General features: G+C 39.7%; 1 protein-coding gene across 1 annotated transcript in view; it reads left to right on the forward strand.

Annotated features, from left to right (window-relative positions):
* Positions 1-15,307, forward strand: part of LOC131031396 (peptide chain release factor PrfB2, chloroplastic) — a 172,454-nt gene that overhangs the window by 47,264 nt on the left and 109,883 nt on the right. The gene's annotated exons all lie outside the window — the stretch shown is intronic.

The following is a 15,307-nucleotide window of genomic DNA, read 5'->3' on the forward strand; positions in this document are numbered from 1 at the left end:
AATGGTGAAAGGGCATGTCTCTTGCCAAAGGGCATACATGATGAAAAGGTGTGACCTCTCCCTCAAATTGAGAGATATAAAGGGAAGGAATCAAAAGCATCTAGTGACATCACCATTGATAAGATCAGATCAGAATTGTTATCAAGTTACAGGAAGTAACATTTGTGTTCTTTATGGTATGCCTCCCAATCTGTAGGAGACATCTACAGTGCGAACTCCAACCGCAGGCTACAATCTGCGTACAAGTAAGAGGGGTTAAGAAGTCTTAAGGTATATATGTGTGTGGATGTGTGTGCCACACACACATATATGCATTTTTTATGAATACATATATCTCTGATGATTACTTATATGAATGTAGCAATAAAGATAGAAATCTATGTAGAATATGTATGTATATTTAGGATCATTAGAAAGATTAAAGAATATGTAAATGAAGACGTAAATTATGGAATGGAAAACAGTAATGAATTATAAAATGTAATATTAATGTGATTATATAATGAAGGTTATAGGGAAGAAATTCCCTTAGCCTAATGGAAGGATTATGATAATCCCTGAAGGGCAGTATATACTGATTATTGATATGCATATGTAGGGCTTGGTTGATTAAGTTCAACCAAGAGGAGATGGATCTCGCCGGTCCACTCTGAGGACTTGGGTGATGGGATGCATCACCCAAGGAAAGGAATGACACATGGTCTTCCTTGGAGGGCTTGGGCGTAAGAGGTTACATCCAAGACAGGAATCAAAATAACTTTCGATTTTCTGGAGGGCTTGGATGTAAGAAATTACATTCAAGACAGGAGTCAAATTCACCTTCGACTTCCTGGAGGGCTTGGAACCAAGATGGGTTCCAAGAAGGCGAGTTTCACGGTCGCCTAAGGACATACTTTGTATGGCATTTGTATCCTTTTTTAAAATTATGATTATGTTAATTAAGTATTTTAAAATTTGGTTGCAATTTAGATTACATATATATTTATATGTCTGTTGTATTCTAACAATCTGTTTTTGTAGGATAGTGATCCCTAACTAGTAGGGACATTACACTTAAGGCCTTGCATCCAGTCCTTGACGGCCTTGGCAGTATCCCGTACTCCTTCAAATTCTATCGTGGTCCTCTGTGCCAATGCTGTCGGGGGAATGTGGGATTCAGAAGCATTATGCATTGGTCTTAGGAGTTGATCAATGTACCCCTCGGCCTGTTCAGCACGAGCTCGATACATGTTCTTTTCAGCTGTTATTTCTTCGAGTTGTCTAAGCACGTTTTGTACGGAATCTTTGAATTCCTCCCTTTCCTGCTCCTTAGTGGCTCGTCCGATGGGGACAGTCGTGATACTATAATCAGCCAGTGTAATCTGATTTGCTGGCTTGTCTACAGGCGGGGTGGCGATATGAAGGGTATGGTTCCTTTGCTCATCTTTGGTTATCCGGGAATACACCTTGGGCTTTTTCTTCCCCTTGGCCTTAGCTTGGTCTATGCGTGAGAAGATGTCCTCTAAATCAATGGGTGGCTTGGTGGCAGCCTCGCGCTGCGCTCGAGCAATTAACCATTCTTGAGGTACAGTTTGGGCTGATGCTATGGTTAAATTGGCACTCTGTTCTTTAATGTTTTCAGCCGGCTCATCGCATATTTGCAGCTGCTCGGTTACAGGAAGAGTGGAGGAAGTGTCAAGTTGCTTGCTCGCAGCCGAATTCTCTCCCACTTCACTGAACAACTGCCTAGTATTTTCATGTGATTGTTGTTCCTCAGTCTTTTCAGGCTTGCGGGTCTCATCTGTCCTTTGCTCTTCTTCAACAGTGGAGTCATCCTTGGTAGTATTATGGAGCAGCAATTCATGGCGGCTCTGCTGGGTGGGTTCATGCAATTCAATCTCCTGAGTGGATGGAATCTCTCCTTCCTCAACTTGATTATCAGGTTCAGCTGATTCAATGGCTCTTAGCTCGACATCCAGCATGTCGGGTGCAGGAGGATCATCAGCTCCAAATGCGTCAATATCACTCTGGGAAGGCGGAGCAAGTATATAATCTAGTTCAACTACATCATTAGACGAACTAGGGTCTTATGATGATGAAGTGACCTCTGGTCTCCTAATAGGGATCTTTTCCCTTCTTGTTCTTTTGGATGTCCGAGTTCCTCTGCTGACCTTAGCCTTCTTCCTTTTTTCAGGCTTTTCAACCTCTTCCTTTGGTGCACTGGATGTTCCCTCATCTTTGGAAGACTGAGAATCAAGGTTACCCATCAAGTGGTAGGTGAATTGGACTCCCTCATGAATCAGTCGCTCAATTTGTTGGTGCAACCACTGGTCAGTATATCTTCCTGGGGCTGCCATAACCGCCTCAAAATCAGTGATTGGATCTTGCAACCAATCGATGCTTGGCAAAAGATGTCTTACCGCCTCAAATTCTCGGACTTGTAGGCAATTTCTTGAATCTGTTAGTTGATCTGGGACCCGACGGTATTCATAAAGTCGCATTTTCTGCACACTCAGCCTCGAATATTTGCGCCTTCGGACCTCATAGTCATCAGAGCAATTCTTCCAATAATTTTCAATTGATTCTTTTGCTCTGTATCGCCTGCCATAGGCTCTCTTTGCCAGATTGTCGTGATCAAAGCATTTCCTTGGAAAATGCTCCTGTAGGCCGTAGGAGGCCAGTTCTGCAAAGGATTCCTTTGCCTGGGCTGGGTTCTTTAGATGGACATCAAGGTTACCTATAATCATAGGGAATGCGAATCCAGACTGCTTCCTGTCTCTGAGTAAGCTACTTGCTGGGCGTGATTGCCTTGCGACTTCCAGGAGAACTATCTTGTCAGTTGGGTATCGCGGAAGTCGGAAAGGAGCACCCTCAAAGCCAGCTATCCAGATGTAGGAGAATCTTGGGAACTGGATGAACCAGGCACCATACCTTTGTACTAGAATAGTAGCTTGTTCTGAGAGCTTTATGTGCAGTCCTCCTTGCATCAGCTTGACCAGGCGCATTGTGAAGGCGTCATTGACGTGCTCATACTGACCAACTGCATAGGCAGGGCTGTTCTTTTCCCTTTGAGCTATGTCCTGATAGTGTAGCTATGGATAACAATCGTATACCTTCACTTTATCAGACCCATTCCCAATTTCACCTTTCGTGATTAAACCCGACAGTGGTTGGTTCCTGGTGAACATGTAGACTAAATAGGATGTCATAGTGAAGTACTTCTTTGCCTCAAGTTCGATCAATTGGGTGTGGATGTTGTCGCTTATGATTTGGGCCTAGTCAAACTTGGATTTCCCAGCGAAGACCTGTTCTGTGAAGTAGAACATCCATTCCTCAAAGTAAGTGGATTGGGGAAGTCCCATAACCTTGCTGAGCAATGTGACCATGTCCCCATGCTCGTTGTGAAAGTCGCTTCTAGGGGTCTTTTTCCCAATCCTGACGCTTGGAGGTCTTCTCTCCTTGTACCACTTTTCATTTATCAGTGTTTTGCATTTGGCAGGGTTTATATCATACGCCTCTTGCGCTTCATCTATAGTTGTTGCTATGGGGTTGTTTGGGAAGGGAATGTCAAATGCGTCTCCAATGGCTTCAGGAGTGAAGTTAGCGAGGACCACGTTCTCGAGGAGCACCAATCTGGAGCTTGGTTGGTAATGCCAGACAACCTCTACTACTAGCTCATAGTTTTGCACTGCCAAGGGAAATCCTGTTGCCTAGGCAATGCCACTTTCCATCATCCGCCTAGGCTTACCATAGGCATTAGGGGAGAAAATTCGGTTTCTGAAATCTTGAGTATCAATATGGCCTAGGTCAGTATCACCAACATTCTCCCACACACTCTGAACCTTTGATTCCCTCAGTCCCCCTCTCTGATACTGATACTTCATCTTTTCGACTCTGCGAGGGATATTTGATTTGGATGCTCGTGATGTCTCGACTGCAACAGGTGTCTTTGATGATTCTACTGTCGACTTAGGCATTTATCCTGCACAACCGGATGCGGATTACGAGGCGATATAAAGGAAATAAAGCGAGTTAGATAAAGGGATATGCCAGCATACAAGGATCAATTTGAAAACCGAATTTAAAGGACAACATGACACTTTTAGCTAAAAAGCTTACTTGATTTAAACATGAATATTTATGAAGCTTTTCGATTGCGAATTTATACTTAAGCATTTTAGGATCAATTTTCAAAATGGACGATGCTTTAAAATTTTCCTAAGTCTGAAAATGCGTTTGCTAGCTGATTCCTAGGAACAGACTCTGATTTCAATTGCTCCTGACGTCTTATAAATGGAAAAAAGATGCGGTTTTAAGACTTACTCAATTCAATTCATTTTGCACATACATCTATCCGATTTTGCATATATTTCGAATGATTGAGAGAGGCAAAGCAAACTTACTTGGTGAGATGAATGGCGTGAATCCGCACAACTTGCAAATTTGAATGGGAGAGTTCTGCAATTTGAATTTTTAACAGTTAACTCCCTATTCTAGATTTTTGTGCCTAAAATTTGGAGAGAGAAATGCAGTTTTAGAAATTTAGAATTAGCGATTCTTTTTACCTCAATGATTTTGCTTCCTGTGTTTTCTTCTATGGCGTTGAATCTGGGCATTTTAGAGCTCTCTCTTTAAACTTCCAACTTCTACGTGATTACTATGGCGCCGAGAATGGTGTTTATGGCGTTTTTCACTTCACAAGGTTCATAAAACTTCGCGATTTTACCTTACGCGATCTTCAGCAAATGGAGAGGGTTTTAAAACTTAGAAGATTTTCCTGCAACTAACCCCTAAATCGTGATTTTGGGTGCCTCATGTGTTTTTTTGCGAACCTTTAAAAATCGCGCCTTCCTTTGAACGCGATTTTTGGGCTTTTTGCGGGCTTTGCAAGCTTTTGCATTTTCGCACTTCAACTTCAAATTGCGTACTTCGGCGTTTGGTGGGCCTTTGCGAATTTACTTTTCAAACCCCTAACTTTCATCGCTTATCTTCCCAAATCGTGATTTTCGGCGATTGGAGGGTTTTTTGAAACTTTACATGCATCACTTATCGCTTAGACTGCGGATTTCGGCGATTTGAGGGTGGTTTTCAAACTTTACTTTTCACACTATCCCCTTAGAATGCGAATTTCGGGGTTTTCAGGTATATTGCAAACTTTTAATTTTTTGTTATTCCTTCGAAGTGAGATTTTCGGCACTCATGAGGTTTTGAAGACTTGGTTTTAACCTTTTCGCATTTCATCTCCTAAATGCGAACTTCGGCATTTCGAGGGGGTTTACAAGTTCCACTTTTTGCAATTTTGGCTCCCTGCGTGATTTTCTGCATTTTGGGGCATTTTGCGAACTTTACCTTTTTCGCATTTTCACTTAAAAGTGCGAATTTCGGGGTTTTGGGGCATTTTGCCAACTTTAACTTATTTTGCATTTTCACTTAAAAGTGCGCATTTCGGGGCATTTTGCCAACTTCGGCGTTTGATGGCACTTTTCAAACTTCTTAGTTTTGCACTTACCCTTCAAATCGCGATTTTCGGGCTTTATGGGGTCTTTGGAAACTTTTGTTTTCCGCATCTTAATGCCATTTTCGGGGTTTTGACCCATTTTGCCAATTTCAGCACTTGAAGAGTTTTTTGCAAGTTTTCAATTCTTGAATTTGGTCCAATGCTGGCTAAATTCTGCATTTTTGCCCATTCTGCAAATTCTTAGAAACTCATGTAATTTCTCCCCCTTAGTGTGAATTTCAGGATTTTGGGAGGTTTTGAAAATTTATACGTTTGCATCCTTTATCTCTCCTATATCCTTTGACGAAAATTGGCGCCTTGGGTCCTCATGTGACCTTCAGACGCTTTATCCCTTTTACTTGGGGGGAATGCTGCCAGTTTCTATCATTCTACGCCTATCTTAGGCGATTTTCAGGTTCAAACTGTCTCTTGGAATTTCATGCCCGAAGGCTCAATTGGTCTCACGGATTCACAGGCTTCCACACATAACATCATCATCTCATGGACTGATTACGGACGCACTCAAAGGGACACGAGACACTCTGCACGGAACTCAACAGGGCGAAGGCGAAAAGACCAAAAAAAAAGGAAGGGGGACCCTGTTGGCGACAAGGAGCGTGTGCAATGCACAACAAACCCATTCAAAGACACATCCACCCTTCTCTACAATGAGTCTCTCGTCCTCTTGATAAAGAAAGGGAGCACACTGCCTAATACAGATGCAAAAGCATATGGATTTCAAAGAATCGATGTTGTTCAATTAATCAAGGAGACAAAGCTCCTTTAAATAGAGTTACAAAGATGATGTTTCTAAAAGAAACAATCATTAACTAGAGTCGAAATTAGAAACAACTTAAATGACCATTAATAACACAAAGAGAAAGATATTATTCTAATACTGCCCTCCACAATCTGCTTTCACTTCAGAACATTTAAAAGACTTAGAAGGATTCATTAGTTTATAACGTCACTGGAATACTGATGGTGTATGAAAGAATGATGTTGTAATTATATCTTGTTCTTGGCCAGACATAATTTTGAGTATAGATATTTATTAACAGCAAATTTTTTGTAATTGATTAAAATATTTCACCCTTTTATGTTCTTTCTCTTTCAACAGCTATTTCAATGTGAAGTTTTAGTATTTGTCTGAAGAGTAACGATCCCAAGTTTTGCAGAATGACCCTAAGAGTTTTGGTAGTGCATATCAAAGGATGGCATTGTGCTCAACTTACAAAGTAGCTGGTTTTCTTAGCTTTTGCTAATTTCATCTATTTGCTAATCATGTTATGTGTCACTGGGCTGTAATGTCCCCTTCTCCTTAGCACGTGGACATTCACAAGGTTGGCCTATTATTTGATCCTTGTAGGCCAAGGTGTTGATTAGAGGGTCAATTTGGCGGATACGGATGGCTTCACATTTTTATTTCTACATAGTTTGATAAGATTACACGTATGATGTTATAATTGCACTTTATAACATAGTATTATTTTTATTTAATAATTAAAGTGCAATTAAATTATTAAAGTGTAAAAAGAGAATATGAGTTAGCTAGAGAATAATCTTCTAGAAGGAACCAATTATGTGAAGAATATGAGTTAGTTAGAGAAGAATCTTCTAGAAGGAACCAATCGTGTGAAGAAATAAGGATAAATAGAGGGGGTTGGTTCATTATGCATCTTCGGTTACTTGACATCTTCTCTTGTATTGTGGTTGTGGAGCCAAGGGTTTCTGCAGATTTGGTCATAGGGAACGATACCTCCCTTCGATCTGCATAACTGAGGGGGTGAGAGATCCTCCGAAGGGTTGCCTTGAGAGTGAGGGACATTCAGTCCTTCATACTGAGCTAATTGAGGTTTGATATCAGTTTTCATGGTGAACGATTTTTGTTGAAGACTTCAGCTCTTTGGTAAATGAACAGTGATGATTGTGCCTACACATTGAGAGAGGCTAGGCGATTTTCTTGGAGCATATTGGAGGTCGATTTTGAAGAGAGTTGCAGGCTTTTTCAGATCTGAGACAAATTCGATCAGTCCTTCCATGTCTCACAATTTTCATCATAACTCCTAGTTCATGCATTGATTTCATTTGATGATTGAAAGGAGTTGAATCTGCTGGTATTTATTTGTTCTTCTCATTTACCTCAGAACAGGGGCGATTTTGGTGAATGGGCCGAATTGACATTAGGTGTGCATAAGGCGTCATGATATTGCTTGCTTTTCACTTCTACACCTAGGCGACATATCCAGGTTCTTCTTGGCACTATTTTCAATAAGTTTCAGTTATGTATATGTGTGAATTCATGGCTGTCATTTGTACTTAGACACTGAAAATCATCATTGTTTAGCCAAGAGACTTTGGCCCTTATCTAGACATTGTAATAAGTCTATCGCCTTTTAATAGAGGGAGATATAAGGTTGCTTTAGTCTATATGTTGTTACATGATTGCATGCCAACTATTCGTCATGATTACAGTCTGTTGTAATCACATATTTCTGCATATCTATTCATGCATTTTCATCAAAACATAAAAATATAAGTTGCATTATCATCCATGATTATTGTCCTGTTTTGTTTGCAAGTCATCCGCATTAGAAAAAACCAATCTTCCTAGTGTCAAAATTAGTCTGAAGTGTTGCAGAAATCAGAACACCATAACACACAAGTGGTCTACAAATCTGTATAACACACAGGTTATACAGTTAGGAAGTTTGAACAGCAGGGTAAGTAGTACATTGTTTGACAATATCCCTTGGGTATCTTAGTTAATAACAGCAGGGATATTACATGGACATTCCAGGCAGTTGATGAATTGGGAAAGCAACTTCTATGACAAGTTGTCTTGTCAGCCATAATGATAAGCAGAATAGAAAATAATGTGGACTTCATTTTACAAAGAATCCAATTAATGGTGTGTTAACAGATTATCCCATGGAAAAATACTACATAAAGCTCATTCGCATTTCAACCAATTATCTCATTATTACTACCGTTGTACTATTGACTGAAATTAATGAAAGTGAACAAATGCTTGGGATATAGCTTATTCTACCCTGACTAAAAAATTGTGACATTGCTAGAAGGAAACAAAATTTTGTATTCCGTTACCAGGAAACAATTTGTTTTTCTTCAAGTAAATTCAAATATTTTCACAGCAGAGGTCCCTTTTGCAACCCTCTTGCAACCCCTGTTGCTTGTAATATTCAGTGTTCCACGGTCGCTGGGGATGCGGGGTCGGGTTTCGTGGACAGGGGACAAAGGGCCTAAGTTTGGAGATGGTGGGGGGACGACAGGGTGGTGGTGCTGATATAGTTATACATATAATTATAGTACTTGAAAAACTAGTTGTGAAAAGATGTATAACAGTATAAGAATTACATTTCAAATGGGCTATAGGAAATTAGTAAAATTACAAAATAGCAAAATTTGAAATATTAAATCTAAATATGAAGATTTCTTGAATGCTAATTGCTAAATAAAATTTGACAAATGAAATTTTCAAATTGGAAATTTCTATTATATCAAAAATATCATATGAATATTTGATATCACAAAGTCTATAATGATGATTGTATGATACATCATTACAATCAGTAGCAAATAGCAATAGAAATACAAAAGACAAAATGCTCAAATTGCTCAAAATTAAAAAAAATTAAAAATTTCAATTGCTTTTTGAGTCTGACGTGTTCGAATGGGAGACTACTGCAAGTCTCCTTGCCCCTCAAGAGATGCTTGGGAGTCTACGTTTCCGTGTTTCCGGTGGAGCATCGGTGGTGGTGGTGGGAGACGCTAAGTCCCTATCTCGGAAACGTCCCCATCTCGGAAACGCGGGCCTGAGGGGGGGGAAATGTGTTTCCGTGGAACATTGGTAATATTGCAATTAACAATGGTTGTTCTGTTTTATCATAATATTGGAGATAATTTTCAGATCTGATAGCTAGCATATTTTGAGTTTTGTTGGATTGTAATGATTCAAAAATATTGGGGTAGATAATGAATGGAAGAGTAGCAAAGGCGGAGAAGTTAAGGGAAGGAGGCATAAGTGGATTGCAAAGCTAGATTGAGGACACCTTAGAGCACAACAAGGAGAGTATTGTAAGAGGTGAGCCGATGTACAATGGTAAATTGAGGGGAAATTTCAGGAAGAATATCTGAACAACAAGGAAATATTTGGGAATAAGGAGAAACTTGTGAAGAAGGCAATCAAACATGCAATAGGTAAATCCCATGAAGATGTCCCAACAAAGGAAGAATCATAGAGGACCCAAGAGAAGATTGGAATCAAGAAAGTTAGAAGCTGAGAAATCATTCCAGTAAGTAAAGGATATTGTAAATAGCTGAAAGACTACTTGAAATGAAGATTGAGGATATTCTCTTGAACAACAAAGCTGAAGTTTTATCAGCAAACTATTTATAAAATTTGAAGGTCTTTGATCAGTATCAGAATCCCTTAGATTTTGAGCAGAGGGAATTTAGAAGTGTTTTGGTCTGATTGAGATTCAATTTGAAGATTAAGATTTTTTGGCCATTTTTACCTCTAAAGAACCCAAAAAATTAATACTATCATATGGCCTATAGCTCTTTCAACATGCCGAGCTAGCAGTAAGATACTGGAGCCCCCATTTCAATCCAGACGAAGAATAATAGGTTGCAACCCTTGTTTAGTATGTTCATATAGCCTTATAATGGAATATGGACATAATTAAATTTTCACAAGCACAGGCAAGCTGCTTGGAGATTTCAAAAATATTGATGGATTGACAACATAGAGGAGATTAAGATATTCTACATATACAGTTATTAAGGTAATCTTGGGTCTATCCTATGCCTATCCTTGACTTGGTAAAATTTCTAATCCAAAGTTGAAATTTTCTCTCAATCCCTGGACCATGTAGTTATTTTTTTAGATGTTACACATGCCACATGTTGGTGCTGAAATAAGCCACACCCGGACCGATGATGGACTGGTCCAAGAGGGGCCAGTAGCTCAGTGGTAGAGCACTCCAGGAGTGTATGGAAGGTCCTAGGTTTGAGTCCTAGTTGGTCCATGTCTCAACATGGTATCAGAGCCAAGTCCAGGCTAGGAGCCCCAAGCACACGAGAGGTGTGGCTTAAGGGGGGGTGTTGGTGTTGAAATAAGCCACACGCGGACCGACGATGGATTGGTCCAAGAGGGGCCAGTAGCTCAGTGGTAGAGCACTCCAACAACGTATGGAAGGTCCTAGGTTTGAGTCCTAGCTGGTCCATGTCTCAACACCACAAAGTGGGGCATATTGGAAGAATCTGTGTAATGAAGGAAAAGTCAAACAAAAGGATTCCTGGGTTAAAAAGGCATACAAAGATTGGAGAGATACGACAAAAAAATTATCTCCTTAGTTTGCTACCTATTGGTGTACATTTTATCATTCACCGAACATTAGAATAAAATATCCAAGGATACTCTATCCTCTCTTGAACAAAATCACTACTTGTGCCAAGATTGCGAGAAAGACCACAAGGCGACTCCAAGGTCTATATGTGCGAACGGGTGACTTTATGGTGGATAGCTTCCTTGGTTATGTAATCTGAAATAAAAGGGGGACTTATGCTTTGACCGATATTATTCACAAACTAGGACTTAGACAAATATGGCAATGGGTGCTCTCTCTCTTTTGTTGTTTTTGGATTTTCAGATTTAACTTCCTCAAAAAAAGGATAAAAAGGAGAAGGGTTTTGAAATTCTATGCTACTTCTAAGCTATTCCTATGAACTCAAGAGACGGTAAAGACTAGGTGAAACTAATAACAACACTTTGTTTTGCCACACTTGGACAACTACACAAAGCAGGTGCAATCTTCTAAGTTTGTGCTTAAGATTTTTATACTTGTGAATAATAACATCAATCGAACAATATTTTCTCCAAGTAAAAATTAAAGCATCCACATCATAAGCTTAGGCTAACTTTACACATTGAATGAAAATCATCCATCCAAAGAAAGTTTGAGCAAAGTTTCACCAATCTAAACTATCAAATCCTTCATTCATTTAGAAACTTTGAAAGCAAAATTTAGTTTAAGCAAATCTATTCTATTCTATTCTACTATTGAAGAAAGTATGCAACCATGCAACCACTTAATAACAATAAGATTTTAAGGCAAACACTTGCAAATGAACTTTTATTATCCAAGTAGCTCTAAGCAACAATTTCACAAATCTCTCCACAACAATGAAAATGGAAGAATGAGGGTTTATATAGAGTTTCTAAAAACAAATGAATGGTCAAGATCGATTTAAGATCAACGATTGAGATTAAGACACCACATCCCTAATTAGGGTTTCCCAAAATAAAACAAGAGACAAATGCAAGATAGACAAGTGGCAGGAGGAGTTATCTTCTAGGAGGTGGCATCCTTATCCTTTTGAGCAATGGAACGTTCAATGAACTTGGACACAATCTGGTCGACCTCTTCCATGGTGACATGTGGCAATACATTGATTCCAAATTCTGATCCATCCAACTCATCTGCACATACAACAAAAGCAATTTCCCACTCCAATTCTTGCCTTTGGAAAGCATCTCGAATGGACAAGAGGCTTGATGCCTTAGTCAAATTCTACTTCAGGACTGGGCCAGTGATGGTAAAGAAATTTTCCTGAGCTCTGAGCTTTAAACTTTCCAGTTGCATATCCTTTTCTTGAACTGTTTTTTTTCAAGCACATCCGTGGCTACAAGGAAGATCTTATTTGAATCTCTTTTATCTGTTCCTCAACCTTGACACTATCAGCCTTTACTTTCTCCAAGACTTCACTTTGTGCAACCAATGTCCAGTGCCAACTGTTGAAGTCATATGCAGCTCTTGCTGCAATCACATTTCCATCAATTAATTCATGCTTCAGAATTCCTTTCAATTCTCTAAGGCACGAAATAATCCTGTCTTGAATGTCCTGAAGGTCAGTCCATGCTTCTGCCATAATTGTGATCCTGGAAAGTAAAGAGGAGGTTTTTCCATATGTCAATGCTAATCCTTCCATAAACGTGGCTGCCTCTTTCCTTATGCTCTCCATCCATTCCTTAGTTTCTCTGGTCGTTGTCATTTCTTCTTCAGAATCTTTGACTATCTCCTTTGAAGAATTCAAAAGTGGAGGAGCTGTTGGATTGGTTTGGTTGAGTGGCTTCGTCAGGTGTTGAATGTACTCATTTAGGCGCTCAACTTCCTTTTATATTCTCTTTTCTTTCCTACCTCCTTGCTTATTCTTGCCTTCATGGAAGCAACTGAATTGTCTAAGTCTTCAACCTCCCGACCTTTTGTAATTGGTCCCAAATTAATAGTAGTGATTGCATATTCGTGAGGACCAATATCTTATTTTGCCTTGTCTACTTTTGGTACAACGATCTGGACTGTACGGTAGCCTATCTCATCTCTCTAGATGGTGGAAAACCTCTTGGCTGGCTTCTTTGTAGCAACCTCTCCTAATCTAGCCAAGAAATCGGCCGTGCCATCTTCTTCTTCTTGAACTTCTATTTGTGTTTTCATTTTAACCTTTCCTTTAGCCCATCAGGACTAGTAGGTTGTTCTACGCCTTCCTCTTCCTGATTATTCTCTTCACATGGTATATTATGGCCTCCTCGAAGAGCGGAAATCATTCCCTCCTAAAATTCATTGCCCAGAATATCCATTTTATTATCTGACTCCAATATTTCTGTGTTTGTAGGAGACAGAGGCTCTTCATCTTCTCGATGGATAGACTCTACATTTTCCCCATGGACCGGAGAACGAATTTGCATCTCAGCCAATGATTCATCAATAGTCAATATATTATTTACATTCCTCGAGGCAGCAGAACGAGATGGTTCTAGCCTTTGCTTCTTCTGAATGGGTCCTTCATTTGTAATTGTCTTGCCCTTTGTCCTTGAAGAGCTTCCAACTTCTTTCTTCTTTTTCCTAGAGTTAGTGCTTTCAATAGGTTCGGCATTTTGAGATGCTTTTGCATTTGAAGAATATGCTTCTATTTCTCCCATTAGGCTATAAGTCAAGGTTAGATTCTTTCCTCTTAGCCCATGGATTTGCTAATCAACCCACCACTTTGAATACTTGACAACTAGCCTCATTAGGGTGGTTAAGTCTGCGTTCTCTGGTTCTGACCACTTCACAGGAGGAAGAGGTGCATTCTCATCGAAGCGAGGCTAAGTATATTCTCCATCATCTTCCAACTTATCAGGCACATGGAAAAGTTCAGTCATTATGATCAAGCTTACTGGTAGTCTAGACCATAGTCTTTTCCTTATGTCAAATTCATCAGTAGCATTTGCCCAAAAATATTCCAAGTCTATTCTATGTCTGTACCTTTCCCCATTTACTGTTCCAATATTGTTGTGAGGGTGATAATCAGCTTTGGACCGATAGACTTTAAAAGGGTACCATTGCATCTCAAGCCTGACACTCTCATCTGCCTGTGTTGTTGGACAAGACTCCGACATATTTCCGATGAAGAATAGGAATGGAATAGCTGTCTTCTGTTTTGCTCTTTGGAAGCCTTGATAAGTCTCCAAAGGACTTCAAGCAGGACCATTCCGTTGGTAGGATAGATTGGAAGTCGGTAAGGGCAACCAGTAAAACCTTGAATTCTTATGTATGTAAACCTAGGAAACTGGATTAACTAGGATGCATACTTGCTTATTAAACTTTTGGCCTTTGGAGTTAGCCTCTAATGGGTTCCTCCCTGTAGTATTCTGGTGATATACATCAAGAAAACATCATTTGCTCCCCTGAAGTGGGCCTTTTTCGCTCAGCGTAGTTGCGGATAGCAGTCATAGGACTTGAATGCATTTTTGCCATTGCCAACAGTTCCTTTGCAAATCAGTCCTGTATATCTATAGTCTCTCGCCAATAGGTAGACGATGTAGGAGCTCATATAAAAGGACTTTGTCCTTTCCAAATTTCTCAGTTGTTCGTCCAAGTTGTCGCTGACTATTCTAGACTAATTGAACATTCTGACTCCGGAAGTGATCTCATCAATGAAGTAATACATCCATGTCTCGAATGGCACACCTTGAGGGCTGCCCATTACTCTATTTAGCAATAGGATGAGATCGCCATAGTCTTCCTTGAAGTCGGTGCGGAATAAATTCTTCAGCATCTTCTTGGGGATGTGTCTTGGTTTTTCTAGCCATGACTTATTAATGTTTGTCATACAAAGTTTGGGCTGACTTTCATAGAGTTTTTTAGTTTCTTCCTTGGTTTTAAATGAAGTTCGATTATAGCTCGGAATCCCGAAGGCTTCTTGAATGGCCAATTCTCCGAGGCGAGCCAAGACTCTTCCATCTGGTGCAACAATTTCTCTCTCTTGGGCATTGTAGTGTAAGGTGCATTCAACCATTAGTTCTGCACACTCCATGGCTGGTGGAAATCCAGTTGTTTGGATGATGCTCCGACGAGCAATAGGTGTTGGCAACAATCCATCTTGCCCATACATCCTCTTTCTGAATTCTTTGAAATCTACATGCCCAAGGTTGGTGTTTGTGACATTCTTCCATTTTGAATTGATCTTCGATTCCAATTGCAATCCCTTACTGGCGAACTTCATCTCTGCTTTTCTCGAAGGTGCTCCCTTGGTAGTCATTAACCTGTGAAACACATGAAAATTTAACATTATTTTTCAAGAAAATTCAAAGTTTTAATTCTGATTTTGGACATTTTACTTGAAAATTTCATTTTCAGCTTGTCAAAAGGTTAAATTCTTGTGAGAAAGCAGACTGAAAGTGAAGAATTTTGGCCAAGTACTTGGTGAATTTCATGAAAATAAATGAGTAAGACGGAAGAGGGTGTAATCAATCAGTCAGACTTTGAT

This window comes from Cryptomeria japonica, chromosome 9 (genome assembly GCF_030272615.1).
Source record: "Cryptomeria japonica chromosome 9, Sugi_1.0, whole genome shotgun sequence".
NCBI lineage: Eukaryota > Viridiplantae > Streptophyta > Pinopsida > Cupressales > Cupressaceae > Cryptomeria > Cryptomeria japonica.